This window comes from Lathamus discolor, chromosome 6 (genome assembly GCF_037157495.1).
Source record: "Lathamus discolor isolate bLatDis1 chromosome 6, bLatDis1.hap1, whole genome shotgun sequence".
Classification (NCBI taxonomy): domain Eukaryota; kingdom Metazoa; phylum Chordata; class Aves; order Psittaciformes; family Psittacidae; genus Lathamus; species Lathamus discolor.
The window spans coordinates 33,505,705-33,523,083 of NC_088889.1; the positions used below are offsets into that span (position 1 = coordinate 33,505,705).

Below are 17,379 nucleotides of genomic sequence, written 5' to 3' on the forward strand. Positions count from 1 at the left end.
CTAAGGATGCTCATCTTGTTTCTGCTTTCCCTGAGGGATGAGGATTTGAAACAAGAAGCATCTTCATTTCCAGTTATGTAGATGTAAAATAATTCCAGATTTCAGATTTATACTGGAGAAAACCTGTGGTAAAAGTGTGACCAGTCACACACTAGTTCTTGCTATTTCAGGTCTTATAAATTGATTTTCCCTTATTTGGTAGTGGTGTGTCATGAGAAGATTCAAATAGTGAAAAATTGTCAGAAAGATCCTCCTCTCTTTCAGGCCAGTAATACAAGATATGAAGATATTTAGTTCATGTGATTTTATTTACAGCATCACAATGCTGATAAGGGAAAGAAATAAAGATCCTCCTGTGATTGTCAGCAATTACAGAGCACACATACTTATTTATAATAAGGAGAGCCTTCTGACTGGATACTGCCCAAACAGCGAGCAATACATTTCGCTTATGAATTCAACTTGTATAATTACCTGAGAGAAAGGAACTAGAGTGAAGGAAGGGGAAATGCGCTTCCTGTCAGTTTGCCTCTAATCTCATTTCCACACAACCTAAACGACATCTTTGTACCTATATCTGTTAGTGAACCAGTAGACTACTTCCTAAAGAAGCTCTTTCAGATAAGAGATGTTAAAATAGATAGAATCATAGAACTATGAAAGTACAGCCCTTTAATCTTGGTGGGAAGACCTAGGTTTCAATATATCTAGGGGTTTAAGCATTGGAGATTAAGATAGTAGTTAGAGAGAGAGAGAGCAGAGGTGAGTGAGAGGGGCTGTGCACTATATTTCTAAAAGAATGATCCACTGGGAGTCACTTTTACAATGCTGTTATTTACAGTTGGAATATGCCGCACAATTGATGTCATTTTGCTAATTACTTATCTAGATTGTTCATATGTAAAAAGTCAGTACAGTTGTAAATGTGATCCATGCACTCATGTACCCATAAATAATCGTAGGTACAAACCCCTGCCCTGAATTTCATGTTCAGAAGGGAAGTGAAAGCTTTGCAATTCTGACTGACCAGGTCTTGTGTTGTGTATTAATAATTCTCTGCATGAAATAAACTCATTTGATATTATCAAACACCACAAGATTCTTTTGTAATGACACATTTCGTTGAAGTTTTACAGATTGGCATTAGGCTACTACAGCAATGAGCAGAATGTAAGATTAAACAGAACAGAACAGAATGTGTCTTGTTATTATTCAGATTGTTTTGTATCTAGTTGCAAAACTGCATTAGTTTCTATAAAGGAAACAATGACTAACAAAATGGATACATTTATTCTTAGACATTAACTGTCTCTGGGGTACTACTGAAATTTGCACTGGAAAAGGCTTCTGAATCATATATTAAAAGACATCCCTGGTTACCAGCTAGCAAAGCTGCACATACTTTGCTGTCCATTGCTGTTTGGACACAAGTGCGATGTCTCACTGTAGATTCTGAAGGTAAATATTCACCTGCAAAGCAGCAGTACTCGATTATCTGCAGTAACATTAAAGCAATTTCCTCATACTGTTCGTATTTTTCTTAGAGAACACCATCATCAGAATATGCACAACTATGGGCTTAAATGAAATTAAAAAATAAAAAATTGGTAGAGGACCTCTGTCATTATTCTCCCCACTCCTGCAGTAGATAGTTCCCATAGCAAGAGAAATTATTTAACATACTAAAACAGATCAGTTTGAAATTTAATGCAAGTGCTAAAAGCTGAAAGTTGCACTGACAGAACCACTGTGTCTTCAGTCCTCTGGAAAAAGGAGATGAAGGTTAGGATGGTAAATTTTTTACAGGCCCACGATGGTCACATACAAGTGAAAATCAAGCTTCATTAGACAAGCAACGGTGAAATGCGTGAAAAATGTCATGGAAAATATGTCAGTCACAACAGGTACAGCAGTTGCTATAAGACATACAAGAAACATAACTGCAGTATAAATGGCTGTCTCAATAAATTACATAACCATGTCCACATAATGAATCTGAAATCCAAACTGTATGACAAGTAATGAGAACAATGCTGTAAACCTGCCCTTAAACAATCATATGCTCAAGTAGGGTCCTGTAATGATTCAGAGGCAGCTAGGACACAACACAGTGTCAGCTCCCACACTACAGTCCTTTCCCTTGCTGAAATAGCAAGGCTGGCCCACAGTCATGTCTTTAATAAGGAACCAAATAGAAAAGTTTTCTGTTTTATGCTGCTGATATTCAGCTGTTGTAAACTTGGTCCAGCCCTGATTAGTGCAAGTGCTACACATCTAATATCAAGCAGCTTTCTTGCGTGTCAGTGCTCCTTTGATCAACTGTTGTTACTAACTCTTCCTTCCATCTTCCATTTGTGTTGCTTCTTTTTATGTCAGTTTGTTTCTGACAACATGCTTCTTACAAGAACTTGTGCACTGTGACAGGCTCAGTTCTTCTTTGTAAGAACAGAGGAAGAAGAGGACATGGAGGTGAAAGAGCAGTTCATCCTCCTTACCTAACAAATCATTTGTGACAGAGAGTGGAAAAATGAGTCTGTGTTAATAGTGGTGGGTTTACCTGAGTCCACCTTTCATTTAATATATATCACTGTAGAATATGTCTGGATTTCAAACAGAAACAGAAATTTGGTATTCAGCAGGAGAAACCTTGTGTCATTCTGCCCCCCTTTAAACTTTAAAAATATTGCACTTTTTTATTATTTGTCTTACACTGTTAGGAAAGACGGGTCAGAAGACACAACATTGTTCCTGTTCTCAGGGGCGAAACATTGGCTAGTAAGAAGTAATTCAGGGTATTTTAATTTTCACTTGTACTTCATTTCTTTGAAACGTCTAACAAAAGATTTACAAATCTGATAAAGTAAGAGTTTTCTCCAACTCCCTAGAAACATTTACTTAAAAACCATTTTTGGCTGAAATTTAGTGCTCATGAAAAGGGAAGACAGATACCACTGACTGAGGCACTGCACACAAGGTCCCCGGAACAGTTCTGCCAATACAGTTCAGTCCCACACCTGTCCTGGAACTACTCACAGAGCTAATCTATGTGGTAGTTATTCCCATGTGGGCAACTATCCATGAGAGGTTTGACTGAGACGAGCCAAACTGATCTGACTTGTGTTTTATTCCTCACAGGAAGCTTGATCTGAAAGAGTGAAGGGCTAACAAGTTAATTCACACAGTGCCATCTTTCCACTTAATTTTTTCTTCTCTTTTACAGTTATGGTAACTGAATTCTAGTCAGAATATTTATTAGACTTTCTGAACAATTACAAGCAAACAAATAAAGAGTTACATATTGTCACAAATATTATTACTACCAGAACGCTTTTGGAGAATGCTGAAATCATTAAAAAGAAAAAACAAAAAAAAATGCACATTCTCTCTAACAAAGCAAGGGCATATACCTTTAGTATAACCTTCCACATAAATTATCTCATTTCTTCATAGTAAGCACCCAGACTTGGTGCCACTGATGACTGTGTGCATTTGGTGTGCCTGGGGGAAGAGAAATGCCGACCCTCCTACATATACATACATGCAGGGAGTTCCTGCAACCTATGCTGGTTAAGGCCTCAGTGTGCACCACTTCTTGCTCCCTTGCTGATTTTAGAATCTGGTGTTGAATTCTGCCTTGCCTTCAGCTGTAAGGGGAATGAGCACACTGCATACCCAGACCATAATGTAGAGTTTGATCAATGTCTGACTTAATCAACAGGACAGCATGAATGTGCTGATGACGCAGAAGCAACACCACAATTCTGTATGTTGTAGTGCACAATATTAATTTCCTTTAGCATGTTTCCTATAAACAAGAATAATAAAGAACCACTTCAGTGCCATTTTCCCCTCACTGTATTTTCCCCAGGGTTCTCCTAATTCGGACTTTTTTTGTTACCCAATACATCTCTAATCTCAGAGGAGAGCTCTAAAGGCAAGAGAAAACTAAATGACATAAAAGCTGACAGGATTTATATTGTATATTTTAAATAATAATATTCATTATTCCCCTTTCATTTATCTATGTAAAGTGAACTTTCTGTGTATATACCCATGCCTGACAGGAAAATTTGAGCATAGTTTCTCACTAATTGCTTAATCTGTAGCATCTTTACTCCGTATCTGTTTTTTCTCACAGTTAACATGCACAATTTCTAAAAATTCTCACAAAAATGAGAATGTGGACTAATATTAAGAGGGACTAGGGACTACACCAGTGCGCACCAAACAGGACTCACTAAACCAATAAGCGTTCTGTTCTAGAGCTAATGCATTCTGAGATAACATTAACTCTGCCTGATGATTCCCTTGTACTATGCCCACCACAGAAAGAACTGGAGAACTCACATATCCTTTTCTCCTGCCCCAGCTCTTCCTAGATTATGCGCTGTCCTACCTCTCCCTTTCATGGCGGTCGACAGTCTTCCTCTCAGATGAATAAAAGCTTAGGAGGTTAAAATTGTGATCATGAGGAAACTCCAATTTCCTGTTGCACAGAAAGTTGACTGTTTATCTCTTCACTCAGTCTGGAAAATTTGATCGCTCACCTTCATCCTGTTTTCCCCATAGATATTTTCTAGTCACTTTCCCTTTCCTGCTTTTATCTTTCCTTTGCACAATACTGCAATATCTGACCTGCAGAAATAATACGGGAAATATTTAAATGGAAATAAAAGCTTCCACCAGCATTATTGCTTATGTTAGTTTAGACAGTACCTTTAAGATACTTTGTGTCCTCAATGCACCTGACATGACAGATACCACAAAATGATCTGCAGCTTCAGAGATCCTTTTTAGCTGAAGATCTAATGAAAAATTCTGATTCAGGAAACTAAAGAGTGAAAGAGAAACAGGAGAGAATTATGCTGCTACCAGGATACATGTCAATAAAAGTACCTCAGATAGATAGTGGAAGGAAGTGTAAATTTCATGACAAGGCTACAGGTCTTTGCATTATTTCTGCTTCTACTAAATATGAAATAATCTTTTACCATCTCATCAAAGGAGTTACAAAGAATATCTTTCTGTCAAACATGGCTATCATTGAACACAAGCCAATATACACAATTACTTAAACACTCCTTCCTAAGATCACCAAGTGTTTCTTCACAAGACTTAAGTAGCTTGTGAACTGATAATGCTGCTACCTGAAATTTGAGGGTGTTTATTCTCCCAGTGCTTATCTTTCTGCAGCTGGTTGGCTAGACTGTAGGCTGTCTTCTCTAGGTCAGAACATGCATAACCAGACAATCATTCTGCAGCTTGTAAAATATGACTGCATATGAGATATTGATGGCCTAAGGGAAGTTCTGAATATCAGAGGTTCATAATTAGAATACCTATGCATTTGCTCCAATAGAATTCCCATCAATGTCACAGAGATGAGTGGTTATGAATTTTGGAGTCATCTCTGCTCATTCAGAATGATTTATGCACTTCCATCTTCAGACAAATGAAGGGTGAAGAATTAAAGCCGAACCCTTCTACCTAGAGAGCTTATCCTTAGTGAGGTTCTAAATTTGTAGTTGCCTCGCCCATGGCTCAAGATCAAGCCCCACATTTCGTAACTCATGACTTATTTATGTTCATGCCATCCATCCGCTTTCAGTCATTCTGTCCTCTTATCTGTAAATCCACAGTCACACTATGTAGGATGTGTGGATTTCTTGATAAGAAATTTTTGCAGGAAAGAGAATATGGACAGATCGACAGTTCTGTTGCCAGAGCTGCTGGCAGCAACTCTTTAACATCTCATTTATTCCAGATTTATAAAGTTCCACTGTGCTGATCTGAGGATAGAGCTAAGTGTTTGACCTCTGTGCTAACAGACTAGTTGAAACCTGTATTTGGTACAAAATACTAAGTTAAACAGACACTGATAAGATTATCCAGTGTGGGACAGAAAACAACCATCTTGTTAGCACTGTGATTTCCCCATCTCATTAGCATCAAGATTTCCACAGTTTCTGGGCCACGGCTTTGACTTTTCTTTGCTTTTGGGTATGTTGTTGTTGTTTGTTTGTTTGATTGATTGGAGTTTTCTGTTTTCTGTGTTGTTTTTTTTTTTTCTTCCCCTTTAATTTTAAATCACTGTTTTACTGGAATTTTATGTAACTACAAACTAAGGCTCTAGTGTGAAGACAGGGATTCAATACCCTGTATCCAGAAAAAAAAAAAAAAATCCAGTTTCATCAATCTTTTAAAAACTGTGTTAAACAAAGTACTATTTGTGAAAACAGTTCTCTATTAACTATGGGGGGAAAGCACTAACGGAGTGAAGCTAAAAAATTAGAAAAACTTATAAAAAAGGAAGATGATAACTAAGCCTCAGAAAGAAACAGATTTTGTTAAATGATCATTTGCAATTCTAATTCTCTCTGAAATATTTTTTCTCTTCATTTTGTTTGTGTGTGTTCCTGTATGCATATACATACATGTTTATCATTATGAATACACAACACTACATGAATAAATAAGAGATTTCGATAGGGCACAACATGGTTAAAGCAATTAGAGTAAACTTACTGTCAGATGCTCTGCCACAGAGGCTTAGGCATCTCTGGGCAATTTTAAGGGACTTGGCTCTGTCTGCGGCATTCAAAGTACACATTAAATATAAAAAAATAAAAAAAAAAAAATAAAAATAAATAAATAAGAGGTGTCCATTATGTTTCTTTCTTGCCTAAGTATTTTCAAAGCTGTAATAGTAGACACGTTTCTCTCTGAGTAAAGACTGTTATTCTGCTGCACAACTGCTAATGCGTAAGGTTCTGAAGTTAGTTTTGTCAAACAGCTAAAGTAAATTCTCAAATTAAAAAAAAGACTTCTAGTGGCAAAATGCATTTTACAATTTACTGCTGAACTGCTGCAAGAAGCTCTTCACTGAGCAGCATGGCACAAGGCCAGAACGAGCTATTTCAAAAATCACTGTTGGGCATATACCAATTTGATACACAGGATTTAGCAATACAGTTGGGAATGACTCTGTCTGCCTGTGTGTATGTATTCATGTTCTGTTAAATTTTAGCAGTCTCTAACTGTATACGCATCTTCAGTATGACGGCATTTGTTGTTAGACTGCTAAATTTGTTTTAAAGAAGGAGAAATTTATCAGGCTGGATAACAGCACTTTTTACTTGTTTAATTTACTTCTTATGTGCTGCAAATTAATTTTCTATGGGATTTTATCAAAGGATAAAATGTCTAAGACAAAATCTTTGAAAACATTTCAATGAAGAATGAAAAATTTTATAAATGCCCTAGAGAGATGACTGCTTGTTAGCCTTATATGTCTTTTCCTTCTCCAGATTCTTTTGTTCAATGAATAATGTGGGGGCTTATAGTAACAGATCAACACAACATGATGCAATATGCATATAAAGCATTAACATATTAAAATTGGAGTCCCCCAACCACCCGACCCAGGTTCATACTGATTCAGGTACCAAAGCAATTTTTCTTCTTTACATGACTATAACAAATGATAAAATAAACAGCAAATTTTCAACTAATACAGCTTAAGAAGTAATTTTTAGTCTAGGAGCATTCAAGACTAACTCCAAAGCTAAGTGGTTAAAGATAAGAACAAGGTTAAACCTAGATCAGTCAATGAGGTGTACTGTGCAACCAGACAAACCAGATTGCTAAACAGGGTACCCTTAGTTGAATGCAAATATCTCAGTGACACAAGAAGCACCACCTAGGAAAAACTTCCTAGATCACAAATGAAATTATAAGGTACTGCTAACAAATATTCCTTCATTTAGAGACACCTCACATGGTTTCAGCTAGCATTTCAGACATACAACAGGCTCACTAAAACCACCTCACTTACCAAAATCATAATTCATTAATTGATATGCACACCTGATGCCTAGTCTACAGATAGTTTTTATAGAAGTATACCTACGTAGGCTGTGTTTGTGACAAACACATACACTGCTACAACCCTAATACGGATGCAGTTCTAGTAATTTAAATGACATGTACTTACATAGCTTGTTTTCATATATACACATGAAGAAACTACTAATGAAAGCATATACACATTAGTATAACCAGAGACACACTGTTGAGGTTGTATCATCTTCAATTAAAGCTAAATGACATCACTTTTGGGTATTCAAATTATTACTCACATGAGTAATCTCTAATCATGAGAAGAGTGTCCGTGAAATTAACTTGCCAGTGAAAGAGAGAAGGATTGAGTCTGGAATCAAATACATTAATTTAAAAAGCAGGTTTTCAGCTGTGAAGTTCTGTTTCATAAGTACAGGAGGTTTGCTACAGAGTCTCTGCATTGACCTTGCGAGCAATACCTCTTGGGAATACCTCAGGCTTTTTTCTCCCAGCATAGAAACTTCCAACACACTGGAGGAAAAACTGGAGTTTTTCTTCTTGTTTAATTTGATTAGTAGTTCTCCAACACAATTAATTTTTAATGAAAATTAATGATATATGCTTTTGAGGGAGACCTCCATGATATAGACAAAGTCACAATACCTATGTATGTAACACATATACAAATTATATATAAATACATAAAAACCTGCATTTCTTCTTTAGAGCTACCTATTAAATCTCCTGTTCTGTAAGATTTTGATATAAAATACACATATTTTTGTTGAATTCAGTCCCAATGACATTGTGAATGTCATGAGTATTTTAAACCAGTTCTAACATCATATTTCTTTTTCTCTGTAGACAAAGCATGCAGGAAACCTCAAGAGAAATAAGTATTTGTAACTCTGAACCTACAAGCCTGTGGTTGATGATCCCATGACTGCAGCTTGACTATGGTCCTCTGCAACCTGTGTGAAGGCTGGGAACTGTGTCTGAGCATCACTGAAGGCTTGCAGAAGTGCTAGGACATACTGTGGGAGCGCTGGCTCTTTTCCCTACACCAGTAACCCTTTTCCACATGGCTAATTCGTATGGAGCAGACCAGTGAGGTATGAGCTACTCATGTGACTATGTGGTAGAGGACTGGAAGTACTGCCAAGAAAATCTCTTCAGTTTAGTTTTTCTTCTTGGTTTTGATGAAGGAATGACAAAAGCTGCCAGCCAGAACTGGGAGTAACACTGCCACACACTTAATTCAGTTCTTGGGAGGTGCTGATGAGGCTCTCCATTCTGATCTCTGACCTTTCCTGCTCTTAATGGGTCATGTAGTACTTTCATACAGTTTACAGTATTTACTATGATAGAAGCGTCTAGCATCAGCCTGCCCAGATCTTGATTAACACAGAAGTACATGACAGTGAATGGCTAATGAATCAAATCTTTTGCCTGTAATTCTCCCCCAGGATACCTGACCTCAAACAAATATTGTCACTTTTGTCTGAATAAAGACTGGAATAGTTTCAGACTAATTTAATCATAGTTAGCATGTTTTCAGGAAGGAACTAATTTGATGTCTATATACTTTGCATTTTTGAGTCAATTAGATTACCCATGGTAACTTGGCCACAATAAAGAACTTTGACCAAAGAGCAGAATTTCTGCCCCTTCATCTGAACATTTTCACTGTGATATATTCACAAATAAATGATGATAAAAGAAAGTAAATGTCCTCTTCTGGATTCTGTGACTCGAGATACGTCTCGCCTGGGCTGAGATTTGTAACACCAGACTGCAGACCATTACAGTAATCTACAGATTATTGTCCAAACAGCCTTTCAAAATTATCCTTCAACATTTTTCACTGCAGTCTTTAATCCATAGCTGTTGCAGGAAATTACAATGACAATTTACCTCACGAATGGGTAGCTGGTGATTAAGTGTTATGAAAGCAGCCTTTTGACTTGCAGGCCAAGCCACAGTATTACCTGTGACCTTTAATATTCTGCTTCATAAGGGGCAGATCCTACAAAATACTGACCAGAGCCTGCTGGAAGCAAGTCACCTCTCACCTGGGGCCAAAGTAAAATCACCACTTTGCAGGACTAAGTCTAGCAATGATCTGATCCTGTACATCAAAAGCCTACTGAGTTTTGTCTGCAAGAAATCAAGGATCAGTTTCAACGATATACTCAGAAGCAATGATACACAGCATATCTATGAACGATCACCAGTTCTCTGTGTCGTATGCTTTTCTAAATACAACCTCACATTAAACTAGGCTAGAAAAAGTTTCTTTTACAACAAATCTTTTATAGCTTGAAATAAATATACAGATTATTTCTAGGAAGAGCTGACAGCACAAGATTTCTTTTTAGAAGGGATATTTTATGGACCTCTTTAAACATCATTAGATTTTCAGGAATGCTGAATAAAGCATGATGGAGTTGTTTAAGTAAGTTGTTGCTAGGATTTAATTCCAATTCAGTTCAAGGGGCCATGTGAGAAGAAGGAATCAAAGAGGGGAAAAAGAAACCCTGTTTGCTGGGTATAACATCAGTTAAAAAAAAAAAAAAGAAAAAAAAAAGGAAGCTATAAGAAGGTTCCAACACCTTTCACCAGTGTCTGAAAAAATAAAATTAAATTGCACTATTCCTAGGATGTATTGTTTGATGTGACTACAATATAATTTGTTAAACAGAGAATAGCTTTTATTTCAAACACTTCTTTCCTGAGTATTAGCTATGAATTAAGATTTGTGTTTGTTTAAAATAAAGTAATAAAACATGGATGTCAAGAAACATATTTTAATGACAATTTTTTGTGGTTGCTCTTTTTAAAAAAAAAAAAAATGTCAATTACTTGAAAGGTGTAGGTTACACATAGCTGTAGGGGAACTAAAGCTCACATCTTCACTACATGTTAAATTAGCCTTCTTTACAATAATAACTATATTTTTTTTCCATTATTTTTTTAATAAAAGACAAAAAAAAAAAAAAAAAAGATATTTGGTTTACCAGAAGAAAAAGCAATTTTTATACCTCTGAGGCAAGTTCCAGCTCTTTGGGTTTCTTGAGGAAATAAATAAAAAGCATTGGCAGAAAGACTCCTAAACAGACTGCCCAAGGGGGAGGTAAGGAAACACCTAAAAACATCATATTACCAAGTGCTGAGGTAATCAACTACAATCTGGAAAATGTCAAACAATGGTATTCACTACCCAAAGATATTGCTGATCAAGTCCTCAACTGCCATTTACAATCACTAACTAAAACATGGAATATAGCTGTGGATATAAACAAGAGACAAATTAGTATTGGGAAGCTGGGTTTAATAATCCCCTAAAAGAGACCATCTGTTTATAAAGACCCCCTTTTCCTTGATCTCTGACATGTATTCTTAATATAGACACAGCTGGATTTCTTTTTTTTTTACATTTTTAAACACCCTGCTACTATAAAGTCTACTTATAGCATATCTGGTCTGAGTGTTTGTCTCAAGTTTCAGTTATTATGTAAGCACTCAAGGGCAATAAAATTTCACATAGAGTCAGCCTGCTTTAGAGTAAGTATTAAACCATCAGACAAACATCAATGCGATTCCTTTATTATTGATGCTCAGTACTACTGGGTAATTTTGGGTTTGAGGTATGGTGTTTTGTTTTTTTTTTATTTTTTCAGATGTCCATCATTATCACTGCAATGGCTGGAATAGATTTAGAGTACTTTCAAAGTTCTGGATTCATGTTTGGAACTGCAGTTAGGTTTTCTTGCTTTCCCATTTAAAACACAAGGAAATCATGCTGTCCATAATGGATATGACATTGATAACCTGACAAGCCAGGTGATTTGCAAGTATAAAGGAACAAAACAATTTACAGCCTGTGTTTCCAATCCACTATGGTGAATTAAAAAGGGAAAACACCACTGACTATACACTTCTCACAGATAGAGGTCACTAATGGACTGGATTTGAATCTGTCTGGTTAAAGTCTGAAAGTTACATGAAAGTAATCTAGTGAAAAATGAACTCATTTTGAGATTAAAGAGGTGGCAGAAATTATTAAGAAATACAGCTCTCACCTTCCTGGAAACAGTATTATCTTAAGTGTGCCTTCTTTCTAGCTCCTTAAATAGAAAGTGAAGTACAGGAAAAGCCTGATAGTGATGCTCGTTTGAATTCCTTTTTGTTTTCTTGACTTAGTAAAACGATGTCCTTTTCTTTGGTGAGGGTAGAGAAGTCAGCCCTAATAACATCCTACATTTTAGATGCTGCTATTTTAAGTAGTTAAAGGCAAGCACATTCTTGATTCTCGAAGGAAACCATAGCCTATGCAATGCAGATTCCAACTGGGAGGGTATAGGGTTGCGTAAAGGAGATATGTCTACATCCTAAATCAAACTATCCAGCAGGCCAGGATATAAATGTGACTTGTAACAGAGGCTCAAATTAGACCCAGACTCTCAAAGCCAAACACAGATAACATCACTTTACACACAATACAGGGTATATGTGCATGTGAGGAAAGACTCTCTTAAGAACACTGGGTGCATTCCAGCACCATTTCTTCTTGCTACAGCCCTGGACTTTGGAAAACACTGACAACTGTTCTAGTCACAGGTAGTTTTACAGACACTATATTTACACAGTGCTCTGACTTGCTTCACCTATAGTACTCCAGGCCTGCACTCCCCTACTTTAACTGCCTCGCTGCCGAGGAGAACAGACAATTAAATAGCAAACCTCCTACAAATGGTAATATTTGAAATCTCTCCTCTCACGTAATTTTCAGAAAAAGAACACCACTACCAATTCAACACCAATTTTGTCACTTAGAAGTGGTGACTTTTACATAACGTCTCTTGTATCTTTTTGATTATGTAAAGACTGTGCCTCAGCAGTAACATTGCATACACTGACTCTTGAAATGAAGAAAGGTGGACAGAGGTATATGTACAGTACCTTTGAAGTGTTTTGAAAAATGCCGGGATGGATTTTTCTCCTTCCAAGAACCATGTATCTAAAACCAATTCATTAATTTCTTCTGAAACTACAAATACATAAAGAAGCTCTTGCAGGAAGACCATGTCAATGAATCAAGCAAGGAATTAAGTCAATGGAAGTTTGTGGGTGTTTTTCAAACTCAAGTAGTGATCAATCTCTCTAAACTGGTTTAGTTTCCCTACAAACACTGTAAAGTTAGGTGCAGTAAATAAACCTCTCTTTAACACACACCCCGCCTTTCAGAGAGAGAGAGAGAGAGAGTGAATGATTTGCTTTAGTATCTTTTCCTGCTCCTCAAGCAAGGAACCTCTCCCTTTCTATTTAGCTGAACTCTGCATTGCAAAAAGCAGCATCTAAAGAAATCTGATCAGTACCTTCCACACACAGTACAGGAATTTACACGGATTTGTGCCTTGGATTTATTAGCTTATTGTAAGCCTTAAAACAGATTTCCTCTATTAAAATTAATTAAAAGCTCCTGTTGACTGATTCCCATTCCGAAAAGAAGCTGGAGAGTCTTACTCTTTCTTCGCTACTGATTTATCTTTTATGGGGTTTTGTCTTATGCTCTAGAGACGTCTTTTCAGCTGTTTGGCTTCTTTTTGCGATATCATTTTTTTGTTACACACACACGCGCGCGGTATTTGTTATTATTTTGCCAGAGATCACCGTCTAAATCCTCAAGGGCTCCTCTGTATTCCGAAGTCCTGATCCAATTCCCTTAACCTGGCCCCCCGCCCCCAGCCCCGCTCCAGAAGCTGCTGACTGGGATCTGACGGATCCTCCCGCCGGGCGCAGCTCCCTGCTCTCCCCGTGGATCAGTTTAACACTTGCCAGCGCAGAACTAAGCCGACTGCCTGCTCTCCCCGTGGATCAGTTTAACACTTGCCAGCGCAGAACTAAGCCGACTGCCTCTTCCAACCAAAGCTCACCTTAAGGGTCCCGTTTCTCAAAATCACGTCCCAGATGTTACTAACAGTGGTGCCAAGCCAGCCGCTCAGCCGGTTCCCTACAGCAGGGGTAGTTCTAGGCTTCCCCTTCCCCGGTGGGGGCCGGGTTCGGCACCCTCCCTCTCGGCTCTGAAATGCGACCGAGGATCCGGGACTCTGCTGCAGCTGGAAGCTCCGAGTCCCACTCCTAACCCATACGCTGGCGTGGAATAACCCGGGGACCCTCCTGACACTTGCCAACGGCCATTCATAAATCCGTGCGCGTGGGTACCCGGCGCCGCACACTCGCAGACACGGAGCTCTAATGAGGCGGAGGTGGTATTTCTGACACATAACCTGACCCCGGCTCCTTTACTTTGCCTTCTTGGAGAAGGCAAGACCAAGAGGATCTTCTCTCTCTTGGAGAAGGCAAAGGGCACCACGGCTAGAATTACCAGGAAGGGGAAGACAGAGAAATGAAACCCCAGCTGTACCTGGCGGTGTCTCGGAATCCCTCGCCGGCACCGATCATAATCACCCTCCGCGCCTCTGGCCCCCCCACACCAAAACTTTTCCGCCGCTGCAGCCGCTCCTCTGTGGTGACCGCCGCCCTCCGCGCCGCGCCGCGCCGCTCCTGGCCGGCCCCACTCCCCGCCGGCCGCCGCCGCTCCAGAGCGACCCCCGCGCCTTCCTCCGCCCTTACGAGGCAGCGGCATCGTCGTACCCCCTTCTCCGCCACCTCCTCCTCCGGAGCGCAGCCCGCGGCTCTGACATCCCCAACGCACTTTCTCTCCTCGGTTCGCTCGCTCTTCCCCCCTCCGTTCCTTCTTCTCCGGTAGAAAATAAACGAGAAGGGGCCGCGGGTGCGCCTGGTCTTGGGCTTTGGTTTGGTTTTTTCTGCCTTTCTGTCCTCTGGAGATGATGAAAAGATCACATGAGGCGCAGGCACGGAGACCCCGGACCCTTGGAAGTCGAAAAAGGCATCGGACACATATATGTGAGTATATGTGTGAATGTTTGTGTCTGGCTTTTTCCAAGTCCTGCGCCTGCCTTCAGCCGGGATTGCAGACTGATCTTAGCAGTAGTGATGCCTCAGATCTGACTATTCCCTGCTAATGTAAGTCGTGCCTTTTTTTTCCTCCCTGCCTGACACCCCAGGGAGATGTTTACAGTAATGAATTCAGTTGATAGCCATCTCTCTCTCTCTCCGGGAGTCCCTCCCACATTTCTAGTTTAAAGAATGCTTGGAAGGCAGGGCTGCAACCTAAAGCTTTCCAAGAGGCTAGGTCAGGCTAGGTTTTTTCTTTTTCTTTCTTTCCTACCCTCTTTCCCCCATCCCTACTTTTAACCCATTGCTTGCTGAGGGCAGTTTAGCGAGCTCCGATCCCTTGGAATCCCCCTCCCTCCGTACTCTCAGTGAGAGGGAGCAAGCGGGCGGCGCTGCCCGGGGGGGGGGTCCGTAGGCTGCGCAGTCCCCGGGCCTTCGCCCCGCCTCACCGCGGAGCCCGCCGGGCCGGGGTTGCGGGAAAAGAAGGTGCGGATATAACTGCCGTTGGCAGCGGGGCTGCTTGGCGCCGCGGTTCTGTGGACTTTCGGGGTGTATCGGAAGGGAAGACTGGGAGCGAGCTGAACATCTCCCCGAGCTGCGGTCTTAGCCTGGAGATGCCCTCCCTCGCAATAATTACAGCCGTGCTCTCCACCAACATGGCGATATTTCATGTGCAGCCACAGACAAGCCTGCCTCTCCCACCCTCTCTCCCTATCTTTCCTCCCCTGTGAACTTTTAGGTAGGCAATAGCAGTACGCAATAAATAAAACACAGAATAAAAGAAAGTCCAACCCTCAGGGAAGAGCCGGACCTCCTTTAGTATTCCGTCTGATTTCCATCGTCAGACAGACAGACTTTAAAACCGCGGGAGAAACCGCCTTTTGCCCTAAAGCGCTGAAACACCGCCCCCCCCCCCCCCCCCCCCCAGTGTCTCCTGTGCACTTTCAGTGCGGGTGTGTGCGTTCGTGTGTGCGTTCGTATGTGCGTCCCGGGCTGCCTGCGCTTGTTTCAGGGTAACACTTACCCCGCCGCCCAGTTCCCTAGTAAGCTACTGCCTTGTCCGGACAAGTCCGCTTGCAAGCAAGACTATTTAATACCGAGCACTTGAGCTATAGATAAAGCCGTCAAGGTTGGATGTAGGGTGTTCGAAAAGAATTTGCCTCCAACTCCTCCATCAGTAAAGAAAATGAACAACACGGCTTTTGCTGAGAGTTACTTTAAGAGAGGGGCTGAGGAGGGGTGGAGGAGAGCTGATCAATGCCATGTGTGAAGGAAACAGAAAAAAGGCAGCCGACTGAAATGCCTCGAGGTTTGCTTCCCCCTCACTCCTGGCTGTTCACTGGCTTGCATTTTCTGCTCAGCCGTACCTCCAAAGCTGAATCATTCGCCATTGTCTCCGCACCTCCTTCGCCCTTCGCTAGGGGAGGCTAAATTATTCACGACTTCAAAGGCTTAATAAGACGTACCGAGGAGCCCGCCGCTGAGCCGCGGCGAGGGTCAGCCCAGCCGCGGTGTGCTCGGCGCTACTCCGGCCCCTCACTACTCCTCCCTCGGCCCTCCCCCACCCCATTCCCCGTGCCCTTCAAGGGGAACTTGGAGAACCTCCGCGTATTGTCAGCGCCAACCGAGCAGCACCACGCTGCCTGCCCGCTCGAGAAAGAGCTTGTGCCCTCACCTACGCGGATGCGTGGAGTGATTAAGACATGCCGGGGGGGGGGGGGGGGGGGGGGCGGAAGGGGAAGAGCAAGTAGCCCGGCATCTTTCAAGGGACCCGGAGAGGGGTAAAGAGTTGAGAACGAAACCCCGAGTCCCCTCTCGGTACAGCTATATGGGGGCCGGGGTCTGCTGTAGACCAGGGGAGGGAGGGGAAGCAGCCTTGGACCCTCCGCGGGGTTTAGCCGTCCGAGAGGGAGCAGGTCTGGCACGGATCAGGTCCTTGCGAAGAGCCTGTCTCCCCGGCTCGGAGGAGGGGCTGCTCTGAAGTCGAGTCTCTGCCTGCAGCTTCCAGCTGGTCTCGAGGGATGAAAGGATCAGGAGCCCCGTAGGATCTAAAGGCGAATGGACAACCTTTTTCCAAAGGCTGTTCTGGCTGTTTTTTGACTTTTTAAGACCTGGTTGGTTGGGGTTTTTTTGGGTGGGTTGTTGGTTTTTTTTTTTTTTGGCTCTGCATACTTTTCCTTTCCCAAAGCTGATGGACAACCGGTGCGTTTTCTCTCAACACACACACACACACACACACACACACACACACTTCTAAGTCTTCCTCGCTTTCTGTCCACCCGTCCCTTCTTTCTCCACGTGCCCAATACTAGTAACCTGTCGACAACGTGTAAGCCAAAGCAGATCACAGTCATTTCTGCTCCCTATGCCCCAGTCACGGAGAAAAGTGGGAATACTAAAAACTTATGCAAGGCTGTAGGCTGCTGCCCGGCCTCACAGGCTCGGGGACATCAGGTGGCATTACTCCTGTCCCCATTCCTCAACCAGACCACACTTCAAATCAGAGAAAGGTATTCAGAATGCACTTCGGTCAAATCAAAATCGTGTCAATCCAGAAAG

General features: G+C 41.2%; 1 protein-coding gene across 1 annotated transcript in view; it reads right to left on the reverse strand.

The window, feature by feature from the left end:
- The window catches only part of FLRT2 (fibronectin leucine rich transmembrane protein 2), a 57,199-nt gene extending 42,817 nt beyond the window's left edge, over positions 1–14,382 (reverse strand). The window contains exon 1 of the mRNA XM_065685907.1: positions 14,267–14,382. The gene's annotated coding sequence lies outside the window, so the exon portion shown is untranslated. The remainder of the gene's footprint in view (positions 1–14,266) is intronic.
- Between the last annotated feature and the right edge of the window lie 2,997 nt (positions 14,383–17,379).